Genomic DNA, 14,544 nt, shown 5'->3' on the forward strand with positions numbered 1-14,544 from the left:
TCAACACCTCTAAACAGTCACTGATGCTTTTGGTCTTGGTTCTTGAGTTTTGTTGTTAAGATCAATAACACGTTTCACTGCATAAATAAGACTGGTATTATTCTAGACCGAGTCTGTGAGAATTAGTGGTGTTTTTTTTAATGAAATGAAATAGAAAATTTTGAAACAAGGGAAGCTTAAACTGCATTAAGTATGTAAGATGGAAGGAGAGAAAGAATAAAAAGGTGGATTGGTTCACTTTTTTTCTTTTTCGGTGCCTAGAATGTGAGAGGGTGTTCTGCTTCGTATTCAATGCCAGCATCTCCCCAAGGGGGGGAATTAGGGAGGGATAGAACAGCTGGCTACGGCCACTGCTGCAGTCCCTTAAGGCTGAAGTGTTAGTTAAAAGGAAAAACAAACATCTGAAACGTACCTGCCTGGCTATATAAGGCCAAGATCCTTTCTTTCTACGGCATGCCACTTTTCTTTAAGCAGGTCTTAACTATATCCTCTCCCTCTCCTCTATGTGACACATAAAATTGAGAGCTGCTGAAATCTGGAAAAAACAGCTGAATATATTTCTGACCTTATTGGGAAATTCTCCTTGAATGTTATAGATCTGTTTAATGCTACATTAGCTCCTGATGCATCCACACTATTTATGGGAGATTAATTCAATAGGCAAACATGGTACATATTTCTGTAACCCCAAAAGAAATGCTTAACAATAAATGCAGCCGCATCCTCAACACATTTATTCATGAGCTAGTCACGAGAGGTCATTGCTTGCAATCTATATTGTCAATTACGAACAATTGCCACTTAAATAACTGAAGACTGCCATGCAAATAAATATTTCATAGAATTCCAGTCAAAATGGTCCCACCTTCTCAGAACATCATTCCCATTGTTTATGGCTCTTTTTAAGTGGAATGAATTTCTCTGCCTTTTTAAAAATCCCCCTTAAGACTTTTTTTTCAAATTTTGTACATTGAGTCACCGGGTTTATTGCTTGAGATTCAAAAGACCTAAAAGCTGGCATTTAAAAAATGTGCTTCTCAAATGTATGACATCAGTCAAGCAGCGGCAGAAGCAATCCAGAGACAACAGAGGCCGGGCTCACGAACACACGTGACACAAACAGGCTATTACAAACTGTGTTCTTTCCCCCTTGACAGGCTTATTGCAGTATATTCAGCTAACATTTCAAAACTAGGGACTATATGCAAGGGCAGATTTTGCATCTAGAGAAGAAAAATAATGGCTGGCATATGGCTATGCTAATTTACGGTTTTACGCTATTGTCTGCTAGTAGCAGCAGCAGAATTCACATATTCACAGACTATGTATAATTACAATGCCGGTTTTCATTTGGAAGGACTCTTTCCCCGCTTTTTTATTTTAATGAAAAGCCCTCTTGTACTATTGTGTGTAACGCCAAGGACAATTCAGTCAGTTTCCAGGTGATCAAGGCCCGTATGAAACATCTGATGTTGTTCTGTATCAGACCCGTGCAAGAATTCTTAAGTGCGAGAATTCATCACAACAATCCTCATATCCATTTAAAAATAAAATAAAAAACCCAGTTATTAATGGGGATGAATTAGTGAAGAGGGAGGGAGGGAGGGAAAGCACTGTGTAGTATTTAAAGTTTTGGACTGGGGCTGGGGAGCTCTGAGTTCAAATCTGCACTTAGCCATAAAGCTCACTGAAGGACTTTGGGCTGATTGTTATCTCCCAGTCTAATCGACTCACACAGTTTTTTCTGAGGAGCGGAGGGGAGTGGAGAGCACTATGGGAAGGAGGCTGGATAGGAGGAAGGAAAAGAGAGACCCTGGAGGGACAGAGAGATTTGCAGGGAGCCAAGCACCCGTACTTACCTAGGGGATAACTAGGTGCAATGGCTGTAGTTCTCAAGGTGCACGCTGTAGCCGTGACTCCTTTCCAAGCAATTCAGGCAGGCAGGGGTGATGAAAGAATCCTGGAAAAGACATATCCAAAGGCTAGATTGGTAAGACATAAGTCTTGTAGCAAAGGGCTATTGTTGATTGATTCTGGAAGCCAAGAAGGGGATCATGCCCCTAGTTTACACTTCTGTTGATTCATTACATACCGAGTACTATTTTCATTAGTGCTGTAAACCAAAGGGAAATAAAACATGTACTGTTTTACGGGTCCGTCCTGTGTCATTTGTGGTCATTGCTGGGAATATGGATGCTATGGGATCTGAGGTGCTCCTCCCCCCATCCCAGAACCCATGACATTATGCATTATCAAATCTGCCTCTTAATCAAATATTTCAGTTCTTTTTTTTCTTTTTCTTTTTTTCTTTTCTTTTTTTTTTTTTTTTTTGCTATACAGCACATAAAATTAACATGGCATTATTATTTTTAAAAGTTTATTTACACAAAACATTATTATTTTTATTTCATAAAGATTATATGCCACTTGATTTTAAATAAAGCAATTTACAGAAAGAATATGTCAAGCATGCCAAAACAGCAAAGAAGATGCCTTTCTTGGTCTGGTCCTGGTTTGAGGTTGACAGGGGAAAGCTGACATCAGCAGAAGCATTTCTTGGTAATGGTAGATCACATTCAGCCACATCCCACAAGGCAAAGCCTGTCAGGACCCTGGACAGAACACTCTGGTGAGGACCACCTAAATTGAGAGCTCTTGCCTCAGCAAGGTACAGGTGCCTTTCCATAGCTGGCTGGTTTGGTCCTGCCGTTGGTGGCGACGAGGGGGCTGTGTTTTTAAAGCAGGGTTTCTCAAACTTGGGTCCGTGGATCTTGTTGGACTACCACTCCCACCATCCCTGAACACTGGTCTTGCTAGCTAGGGATGATGGGAGCTGTAGTCCAACAACAGCTGGGGACCAAAGCTGTCAACGTTTCCCTTTTTTTAAGGGAAATTCCCTTATTCCGAATTGATTCCTCACAAGAAAAGGGAAAAGTTGATAGCTATGCTGGGGACCCAAGTTTGAGGAACTGAACTTCTGATTCTGCAGAAGTTGGCTCCTACTGTGTGGGGGTGATGGGGAATGCAATAGAAACCTGGTGAGTTTGGAAAGCCAACTTATCTTCTGACCAAGAAGGTCCTGCAGTGTGGAATGTCAACTCTCTGAGGGGCACCTTCTCCTGATCATCTTCCTCCTCAAAGTTCAAGGGAGGACTGAGGTCAGAGAACACGGCACTGCCAAAACCAGCCCCTGCCCTAGAGGTGAGCTGTCATTGGCACCAACACACCAGGCTCCACTTCCATGCCCCTACATAGGCCACAAACCAGATCCTTCCCCAATTGTAGGAACTGCCTGTCCTACTTTTGACCCATTTGTCTCATGAAAGGATATTAAACTTCTAAATTTTGTTGCACACCTTACGCAACCTTACCGGAAGATGAAGGACACTACCAAAGAGATGTTTACCACGTGCAGGCTCACTGATTTCCTCAGAAGCAACACCAGATTTGCAATGCTTTACAGAGGAAAACACCAGTAGCCACTTATATTTCAGTACTGGCGATGAAGTGAATGAGACTGTGTGGGTAAAGAGGGCTGATGGAACATCTTCAAAATCTATGGGTGCTTCCAGACGTTCTGTTTATGCTAGATGACGTTGCGTCAAAGCATGTGTTACCCAGCCCTTACCATTGCATATTTCCATCACTTTCCATCTCTCAAAAAGCCCAGTCTTTGGGGGAAGTGAGCATGTTGTGCAACGCCTCCCAGTCAACTATCATTGAACAAACTTAAACTTTCTGATTTTTGAGGTGCAAAAGGGCTGTAGGGGAGACGGACAAAATCACACACCCTCTTCCACTGGTAGAATTCTGTGACCACGTTGGTAAAATTCCTGCTTATTTGGGATTTAAGCCATTAGCCTTATTCAGCCTTTTTCTTGGCTCCATTGTTGAACAGTTAAGGAGGAGATAGGCCATGCAGAATACCCTGTTCCAACACTGCAAACTCATCCCTCGACATCTGTGCACACAACACAAAAGCAAGGGGGCCTTCACACATGTAGTTACACACATGACGGCATCCCCTAGAATCATAGAATAGTAGAGTTGGAAGGGATCAGTAGGATCATCAAGTCCAATCCCCGGAAATGCAGGATTTTTTTGCCCAACGTGGCTCTCGAACCCACAACCCTGAGATTAAGAGTTTCATGCTCTACCAACTGAGCCATCCCTCAGGAATTAAATATAACCTGATTGTTCAGGGGTGAGATTCCAGGGAAGCTTCCATATGTACGTAAGCACAAAGGCCCATCACTACAGATGTTCATGCTGCATGAGCGAATGTCAGGTAAGGATTGGGCAACACTAGGGGTGAGAATTCTCAGCGTAGCCCACCTTCTTGTTGCTATATTGTTCAACGCAGGAATGAAGAAGACCCATACATAGCTAACATATTTTAGGAAGTTGCATCCTTGGGCAAAATGAGTACAGCGCCTTCTTCTCACGCTGCCACTTTCCGCAAGGGTGAAAACAATGTTTAGTTTGGGCCTAACCATCACACCCCCAGTTGCTTGCACCCTAGGCAGAAAGGTGAGGTGGTAGCTTTCTGCTTTTTTCCTCCTCCTCTTTTGCTTTGCCTTTTCAAAGCAATCTAATAAAATATTATAATCCAGCCTGATTTCTCCTAGGTATTAACATACTCATTAAAATAAACCTCGCGCTTCTTGGGAGGTTCTGCCACACAGAATATGCTGCTGTGAGTAGAGCAGATGTACTGAAACTCGTGCGGCAGGCCTGGAGGTTGACAGCTACAGAAAAGACATTCGACGCACCTGTCAAGATACGTGGGTTTTCAGAACACAAGTCGCAGACGGAAGGCCCCAGCAGCATCTTGTTCAAAACGATACTTGGCAGCTTAAATTACCTTTTAAAAGACAGAACTGAAATTCACACTTGAAGATTTCCAATTCTCTGACACATATATACTTTCGTATACCGTAGGTCTTCCAGCAACATTACCAACATAACACCGCCAAGAACAAATCCATCTCTTGGGCTAGCAGAAGTACTTTGCACTTTGAAATCTGTTCTAGCTGTTGATCAGTGCAATAGCTGTTCCTTTTTAAGGCTCCTTGCATGCTCAATTAATGTGTGTACAGGTGTGTGCGTGTGTGGCCGGGGGAGGGGAAGACCAATAATAATAGTACTAATAATAATAATAATAATAATAATAATAATAATAATAATAATTTATTATTTATACCCCGCCCATCTGGCTGAGTTTCCCCAGCCACTCTGGGCGGCTCCCAATCAGTGTTAAAAACAGTACAGCGTTACATATTAAAAACTTCCCTGAACAGGGCTGCCTTAAGATGTCTTCTGAATGTCAGGTAATTATTTATCTCTTTGACATCTGATGGGAGGGTGTTCCACAGGGCCTCCCTCCAGCCTATGCACATTCATAAGAAAGTCTACAGAGGAAAGTTCCACGTTAGGGGAGGGGGGCTTCTACAAGGGTTCATTTGAACTTGTGCGGGTTGTGGCAGAACCTGATGCTGTGCTGCACGCACATGTTCAATGAATGCATGAACAATGCCTGCAAGGATCAAGTGCAGAATGGTCTGGAGACAATTGCACCATGAGAGACAAAAGTCGGAGGACAGATTCCAGCCCAACACTAGTCCAAACAGCAGCAAATTAAAACCCCAAGAAGCACAGCTTATCAGAAACGAAACATTGCAGCCCAGCAAGAAATCCTAAGGTGGGTCCAGGCCCACCCTCACAGACCCAGAAGGAATGAGCCAAAAAGACAAGATGGGGGGGGGGGGCTTTGCAGCACTCACAACTAAATTGTCCCCACATAATTTACATCACTTCTCCCGTATCTCATTCATACAATGCCTGCTCGCTATTTCTTCTGAATGTGTATCCTGTACAATAGTACACATACACCCTGTACAATCAACCTTTCTTAAAAAGCCTAGTATTTACTATGAGCTTGAGCAAACCGTTTCGGCACAGCTCTTCCCACGCTGACCTGTCCCTGCAGAAGCAAGAGCAGCAGGCAAGGCGACTGTGGGCCGTCATTCTGAGGCCTAAGGCCCAGCTGTTCTGCATCCGGTGCACAAACTCTGCTCGCAGCCTCCTCTCATGGCTGCTGTGCAGTGTTTCTGAGCCTCCTGGTGTTCAAACAGGGGACTTGCAGTTTCTACAGCAAGCATGTAAAAAGCCCAGATGAGCTGGAGGGCCAGATTCTTAAGAAATAGTCGCTCCGGAATCTCGCCCATAATTTTTTTCCAATTTCGCCTTCATTTTATGAATGTTGTTTATTTTAGGAACATCAGCTGGCTACATAACACACACCGCTCACTGCAAGTGTTTCACTTCCTCAGATAAACCTCATGCATGGAAAACACACTCTGGGAGCAGAGGGGAAACATGAGGACGTGCTGCAAGATTGCTTTGGCACGTGAAGTAGTGTGAATGACAAACTGGGGCCATTTCAGCTGTGGATTTACATATGAGTAAGTATGCCAGCTCACCCCTCATGCCTCCTTGGCCCTCAAAATTATAGAACAGTGTGGATTGCTGTGGGCTTTGTCCAGGGGTCATGGAAGCCTGAGGGCTTTATGCTTGTGATCCCAGAAGTACAGGAGCCTTGAAACTGCCTAATGGTACCAGCTGATAGGGCATCCCATCACTGTGTTGGGCACACAGTAGTGGCGTACTTTGGGCTCTCAAACCTCAGTGCCAACCTGGTTGATGCTAATATTCAGCGCTCCCCCCCCCACCCCCGCCTCTCATGCTCCATTCCACAGTGTTCTAAGGCATCAAATATAAAATAAATGTTCATAACTGTACAAGGCAAACACATACATAACTATATAAACGTGTCTGAAATATTACAGGGGAGCAATCCTGAAGCCATTTTGACTCTCCCAGTGACCCCAGATAATCCTCTGCAGTAAGGGGGCGGGGGTGGGGAAAGCCCTCCCATTGTCTTTTTGCTTACAAATCCCGTCTTAAAGGGCGTATTTGTGTGTATGAATAGGGTGAGCCTGTGACCTGGATTCAGAAAGTGATTTACCATCACAAAAGAATAGCCAAGCTGCCCAGGCAAAGCAATCAGTGACCATTATGAGGTATCCTGGCAGACAGGATTTCTGCTGTAGACTGCCTCCTGCGATGTATTTCTGCTGTGGACCACCTCATTTTGTGATGTATGTATGGTGTCTTGTGGGGTGGGCTACAGGGTGGGCAATTTCAAAAGTCTATGTAAGGGCTTGCACACCATTGTTCTGGGTTCTCTCCTCCCTCCTGCGTGTGGGGAGTGGGGACCCTCCCAAATAAAGATCAGGCTTGCTAGCTGCTTTGCTTCTCAATATTCTCTGGTTGGCCTCTGATATTTTCTCCTCCCAATAGGGAACCCGCCTAAAGACTCTATACAGGCTCTTGGATACCCCATAAGGGAAAAGAAGCAGGTTTTTCTTATAACAGCAGCATTGTTTGGGTGGTCCCTGCAGCATGGCACCCGGTGCGACCATACTGGTCACACCACAACACCTCTGCCAACAGTTCATCAAGACACTATAGTCACTTCTCATTCTGTAATGAACATTATTTCAATAAGCATCTGACCGGGTTGCAGATCTAGGAAAAGGGTGTGGAACTTGTGTGGCCCTCCTAATGTTGTGGGACTCCCATCAAGCCCCAGCCAGCAGGGCCAATGGCCAGGGAAGATAGGAATTGTTACCAAACAGCCAGTAGTGGTCAGTGGGGCAGAGCCAAGCATCACTGCCAGTAACCAACAGTATCCAAAGCTGCGGATGCCTCTGACGCTGGTGTGGCTTCGGATTCGCCACAGGAAGCTCCTTCAGCCAATCCGAAGCCGTGGACGCCTCTGGGCGACTCCCCTTCCTTCCTGCTGAGCGGCCACGTATGGCCAAGAGCCGAGTGGGAGGAGGTGGCGGGGAAGCTGCCTCCATTGCCCAGGCCAGTGGTATGGGCTCTGCACCCCCACGGACCCCTGGTTGAGGCAGAGGACGATGACTACGCTGCCAAAGACGGCAGCAAGCCCCTAATGAGCGCATTTATTTCTTCATGGGGAAAAACCTATTTACTGCCCATTAATACAATATAACATGGCTGTGTACAGGGGAGTATAGAATAAAATGTAAGGCATCGTAAAAAAACAGATCAAAAATATTGAAATGACTGGCTGATAAAATTGTAAACAGTTACATGGCTTGTCTGCATAAAAAAGTTTTCAAGGGACACGACACCTGAAAGTAAAAAGCAAGGATGCCTGTTCTGAACAGCAGACCCAAATGAGGGCTTGTGGGAGTGGTTGGGTGCAGGAAAACGGAAGGATATCAAGAACACCCAGAGTGATCAGTTCTACTGCTTTATAAAATAAAGGTGCAGACTTAACAACAAAGCAGCCTGCCTGGTCTCCCAGCCTTTGCAGAAGCGGGATGGACACCATAGCACAGAGAAGGCTTGTCTGCGCCCAAGCAAACATTCATATATTCTTTATACGCAAAACAGTATATGTCACATTGGCCAGGACTTCCCATCACTTCACTTGACCAGATGAGGGCATAGGTGACAAATATCCAAATCTTACAGATAGTTCCCCTTTCTGGGCTTAGAGCCCAGCACCCCAAGCCCACAGATAAGGATGACATCAAAGCAAGCCAATTAGCTTATATCAAAGCATGTGAATATAAACATATAGCAACTATCAGTTAACAACTATTAATTAATGGTGGGGTTATCTTTTAATTAACTATCAATTAATTAACTATCAATTATTGGTGGGTTATCTTCACTACCAGGATGGTGTTTGCAGAGCTTCTGGTTCAATACAATGCCTACCAAATTCCTGCTGGAAGAGTGCTCCATAGCACAGGACCAAAGCACATCCATTCAAAGCACATTACTTGCCTCAAAGCATCCTGGGAAGTACAATTTGTCAAGGATGCTGGGAATTGTAGTAGTAAGAGAGGAAACTTTTGGGGTGCAAGAGTGTGCTTTCATTGCAGGGTGTGTATCTGTCCTTCTAGCAGAGGCCAGTTGGGCCTCTGTAACATGGGGAACTGCTAACAGCACCTGTCCAGATGATCTCGCTTTGAATATACATGTGGCGAACCTCACGCCCAGAGGCCAAACGCAGCCCTCCAGCGTCTTTATCTGTTTGGAATATGCCAATGAACCGTGAATGGCTCTTGCTGAAGATGTAGATGTGAAAGCCTATGAAACCTTATTTCTGCATGGGTGGAATGTAGCTGACTGTAGAAAGAGAAGCGTTACAGCCATTGCTCCAGCCACTTTTGGCTGTGGCCCCTCCTACCACAGGCATGTGGTCACCAGAAGGTTCCCCACAAGGGAATGTGCCCTTCAGGCTGAAAAAAGTTCCCCACCCCTGTTTTAATGCATGAGGGAAAGGTAGATCTAGACAGCCGAAAGACCACCTCACCAGAAAGACTGTCTCACCTCTTCTATAGCCAGTCCATCAGTGTGCCCTGCAGGTGAGGGCCTCCTGCAGATAACATCTTCTCAGGAGGTCAGTTCTGCACCATATAAGAATTGGGCCTTTATTGTCATGGCATCTGTTATGTACTAAGCTTAGATCCTAGAACAATAGGCAAGTAGGATCCTAGAATGAAACAACTGATTGGCTTGCAGGAAAAGACCAATCAGGCTCCAGGAGGGAAGCAGAATCAGCCAATCAGACGGGACTCACTGTGTAAATAATGTATATAATAGCCTGAGTTTTGGGGGGCAATTCAATCACTGTTTTACAAGCTGCAATAAAGAGCATGAAATCACTACAGGACTCCCGAGTATATTTCAGCATCTAACCCTTTGGAACCCCCTTCTCTTAAATATTACACAAACCCCCATCTCTGTTTTCCTTTGGCACCTGCTGACGACCTTCCTCTTCTAACAAGCCTTTGTCAGTAGAGCTATTTCATAGATTTATTGTTTGTTTTTTGCTAGCCTGGGTTCCTTTGGAAGGAAAGGTGGGGTATAAAATTAAGAAAGAAGAAACCTAGGGAACAGGGGGTCATCCTTCAGACTAGGTACATCCTAACGTGGAAAAGTTTGCAGGTGTATAATGCATTGTTTTGCTTTGAATTGTATTTCATTAGTTTTTGAAATACAAAGAGAAGTCAGAAAAGGCATCCTATTAATGTATTAACGGGTCTACCTAATGCCCATCTCACCCTTTATCTCTAACCCACCATGTTTACAAATGACCATTTAGCTCCTCCTAAGGGAAGAATGTGGGCAGGGCAGGGAGAGAGAGAAAATGATCAGAAGAAAGAAAGAAATAGGAAGATGAGTGAATAGGAGGGAGGCTGGTTGTTGGGGCCATTTGAGGTATTTGAGCCGCTCTATCCCTGTTTGTACACAACAAAGCACTGACGTCACACCAGCTTGCGGGTGTCTGATTGTACCACACCTATTCAGCTTTCGTACCCTTTAATTAAAATTTCCCTGTACTTGTCCTCCTTTATTTAAAAGCTCCATATTAGGAGGGTTCTCATAATGATATCAACACTAACCTGTTCAGAATTGCTCACAGTCTAGTCAATAGGATGGCAACAAATTGCTTCAGGCAAACCTACTGTGTTTCCCAGATACAACACCCACAAACCTTCTCTCTAGAGGTTCCTCTGGGCGCTGTTCTCTGTGCATGTGCAACCACGCAATTCTCTTATTCCTTTCCCGCCGCCCTGGCCAACCCCATTTGTACAGGGATACAGTACTGTACTGTTTTATGCTTAGGGCTATTATAATTTGAATTTGCACTTTTCAAACTTCTGCTTCGCTTCCTTACTATTTGAGTTTGCCAGGTGGATTTCACTAGTGAAATATGTCAGCTGTTGTTGTGCGTCAGCAGCCTGTATTACAGAAAGAAAACCTGCTCAGCAAATATTCTTCAGCCTCAAGGATTTTTGGCCAGTTTCCAGGATCCCTGCACTGTTCAAACATGGTGCTAGCCCTGAAACCACAAAAATTTGCAACAGGATTTTACTGAGAAGTGAACTCCTTTTGCACTACAGTATATATGCGATTTTCATGCATTTCTTGATGATCAGAATCTCAAAGCCATACACTCTTTCCTGCCTCACACCTATTTTATACGTCCTTGAACATACCGAAGCATTCTGTCAATCTTCTGGTCTCTGGCCAATCAGCTCTCAGCACCACCCAGTCAATCCTAATCCAAAAGCATAGCTGTGGCAAAGTGCTCCCTCCCATGTCCCTCTGAGCAGAAAAAACATGTACTGGAACTGATAGGGCTGCCCAAAAATCAGCCCTAGTAGCAGAGATCTTCCTCCATCACTTGCTAGGAGGCCTACAGCTGCTGTAGCAGATATGGGAGTAGACTGAGGTGCTTCGAAAACAGCCCTGTGTGGCAGCTATGGGAATAGTTTGTTGCCTCTTTAAGAAGTCTCAGAGCAAATGTTATGTTCACCATAAACTGGTTGCAACCAGTTGGTGGATCTTGGTGACCGGGAAGAAAAGAAGCAGCTCCTAAATTTGTAGGCTTGTGTTCTGAAGAGTTCTGCCTTTCTGAAATATAATTTTGTTTGGAATCAGAAGGCCAGTACAGTGGTACCTCGGGTTAAGTACTTAATTTGTTCCAGAGGTCCGTTCTTAACCTGAAACTGTTCTTAACCTGAAGCACCACTTTAGCTAATGGGGCCTCCTACTGCCGCTGCACCGCCGGAGCACAATTTCTGTTCTCATCCTGAAGCAAAGTTCTTAACCCGAGGTACTATTTCTGGGTTAGCGGAGTCTGTAACCTGAAGCGTATGTAACCTGAAGCATATGTAACCCGAGGTACCACTGTATAAAACAAAACAACACAGTTAGCTTATATCAGAACCATACATTGGTTCCGAGGGTGCTCAGAGCCATTTCTTGTAGCCTGTCCGAGTTCTGTTGCTGAGAATCAGGAGCTAGGAGTCTCTGAGGAACCTTTGCCTGAGAGCAGAATCCACATGTGAAGTCCGACAGTCCAGAGGTCAGGGAATCCAGATGATTACAGAGCTAAGGGTCTAGTCCAGATGATGTAGAGTCAAGGGTCCAGCAGGAAGTAGCAAAGTGGGGCCAAGAACAACAGACATTTCCAGCATCTGACTGCTGCTGAGAGCTCTGTTTAAGAAGGCCAGAGTCAGCTGGTTCTCATCAGTGCCTTCTCCTCTTGTGAAGGCTGATCTGCTGCAGGTGAGGTCACTCTGCCTTATCACTCTTCAGGCTACTGTTCAGCAGGCGAAGCTGACTTCTGGCCCATGACACCGTTACCCTGAAGTCCAGAGAAGCAACTCTGGAGTGTTTCCTCCTGTGAGGAGCTTATTGTTTATTTGGTCTGTGACAGAGAGAGGCAGAGAAAGGGAGAGCAAGCAACAGAGAGTCTCTTTCTATAATAAACATCTCATTTTTTTACTCAATTATTTTGTGTTTCTTTTTTTTAAATTGGGCAATTTGGAGGAGTAGAGGATGGTTTTTGTATGTGTTGCAACAAATTCTGTATTAACCGTTTACCTACATTCACTCATTAAAAGCTGCAGTAGCCACTAAATGAGGCTGAGCAGGTAAGGTAGTTACTACACTTCATGAGTCATGTGTAATTACATAAAAAGTGTGTGGATCTTAGCAGAGGATATATACTTAATGCACAGGTATGGAGGATAATGCTGTCACTATTCTTTCGACCTTGTTCTTTTGTGGGTTTGTCAGTGAAATTCTAAAATGAGAAGCTTGTTCGGAGAAGATGATCTGGTCACTGAAATCTTCTGGGATTTATTTATTTTATTCATTATTATTATGCTACAAGGCGCATCTTATTTTCTTAAAGCGCATATCACATTTTGGTCCAATGTCATACCCTCCAACATTTACCTGATGAAAATAGAGACGTTCTGTTCCATAAGGATAATTTTACTATTTATACCCCACACATCTTACTGGGTTGCCCCAGTCACTCTGGGCAGCTTCCAACATATATAAAAACATAATAAAACATTAAACATTAACAAAACTTCCCTATACAGGATTGCCTTCAGACGGCTCAGGGGTCAGATAACTCCATACCCTCCAATGAAAATAGGGACATCCTAAGGAAAAGCGGAGGGACACGGGTGGCGCTGTGGGTAAAAGCCTCAGCGCCTAGGGCTTGCCGATCGAAAGGTCGGCGGTTCGAATCCCCGCGGCGGGGTGCGCTCCCGTCGTTCGGTCCCAGCGCCTGCCAACCTAGCAGTTCGAAAGCACCCCCGGGTGCAAGTAGATAAATAGGGACCGCTTACTAGCGGGAAGGTAAACGGCGTTTCCGTGTGCGGCTCTGGCTCGCCAGATGCAGCTTGTCACGCTGGCCACGTGACCCGGAAGTGTCTGCGGACAGCGCTGGCCCCCGGCCTCTAGAGTGAGATGGGCGCACAACCCTAGAGTCTGTCAAGACTGGCCCGTACGGGCAGGGGTACCTTTACCTTTAAGGAAAAGCGGGGCATTCCGGGATCAAATCAGAAACCGAGAAGACTTCTCTAAATCAGAGACGTCCTGGGAAAATAGGGACACTTGGAGGGTCTGCAATGTGCATAAAACAAGTTGTGAAATTTATCAAATACCTTGTCAGTCGCAAGGGGCTCTTCAGCACACTACCTGATGTAGAAATAATCCCGAGTGCAGGAAAACTGGAAAACGCTGCTGTGTCTGAATATCATGACATCTCTTGGATGTAATTCTAGGATCAAGTTTTCATAGCCTTGTCCTTCCTTACTACAATCGAGGAGTGGCTTTACAGTGGTACCTCAGGTTAAGTACTTAATTCGTTCCGGAGGTCTGTACTTAACCTGAAACTGTTCTTAACCTGAAGCACCACTTTAGCTAATGGGGCCTTCCGCTGCTGCCACACCTCCGGAGCATGATTTCTGTTCTCATCCTGAAGCAAAGTTCTTAACCTGAAGCACTATTTCTGGGTTAGCGGAGTCTGTAACCTGAAGCGTATGTAACCTGAGGTACCACTGTACTTTGCTTCCTTTTTGCAGAGAGTCATAATAAACTTTTCCAGACAACAGTTCCGTCTTTCTGGTTTATGCATCCTGCTTTTATTTCTATCAGAACAATGGCTAAACGCTTCATGTTTATTACAGCTGCTGTTGCTCCCTGACAAACGTGTCGGATGTAAAGCATAATTTCACTCTAATCTGCGCCGGCCTTCATTACTTTCCCTCGTCAATCTAATTTCCACCTGTTCCCATGCTATCTCTTTCTTTCTTCTCTGCTCCAGTTGCAATCACAGCTAACATAATTGTCTGAGGTGGCGCCTGATAGATACCAAAGGCCCTGCAAAGCTCTGCTGAGTCATCCTAGTGTCAGAGACCGAGGCCTAGGAAATGAACCCATAAGCGATTCCCCTCCCCCCCCAAGTGACACATTAAACATAATGGCTGGTGTCACTCAGGGCAGACTGTAGCTTTTTCCCTTAGCCATAATTACAGAAAGGCCCTGCGCAGGAGATGCAAAAATGTTGGGGGTCGAGGAGGCTCAGTTGTGAGGGAGTGAGAAATGTCCCTATTTTCATCTGAGGAA

At 44.9% G+C, this 14,544-nt stretch overlaps 1 non-coding gene across 2 annotated transcripts; it reads right to left on the reverse strand.

Moving 5' to 3' along the window:
- Positions 1-1,827: 1,827 nt before the first annotated feature.
- Positions 1,828-6,146, reverse strand: LOC114597828 (uncharacterized). 2 transcript variants are annotated; one of them, XR_013393147.1, is made up of 3 exons: positions 5,932-6,146; positions 4,773-4,864; positions 1,828-1,960 (listed from the first exon to the last, which is right to left on the reverse strand). It is a non-coding gene; the product is annotated as an uncharacterized LOC114597828 (transcript). The 2 variants fall into 2 exon arrangements; XR_013393148.1 differs by having other exon boundaries at positions 5,949-6,145.
- Positions 6,147-14,544: the final 8,398 nt, after the last annotated feature.

The sequence above is a fragment of the Podarcis muralis genome, chromosome 6, assembly GCF_964188315.1.
Source record: "Podarcis muralis chromosome 6, rPodMur119.hap1.1, whole genome shotgun sequence".
Taxonomy (NCBI): Eukaryota; Metazoa; Chordata; class Lepidosauria; order Squamata; family Lacertidae; genus Podarcis; species Podarcis muralis.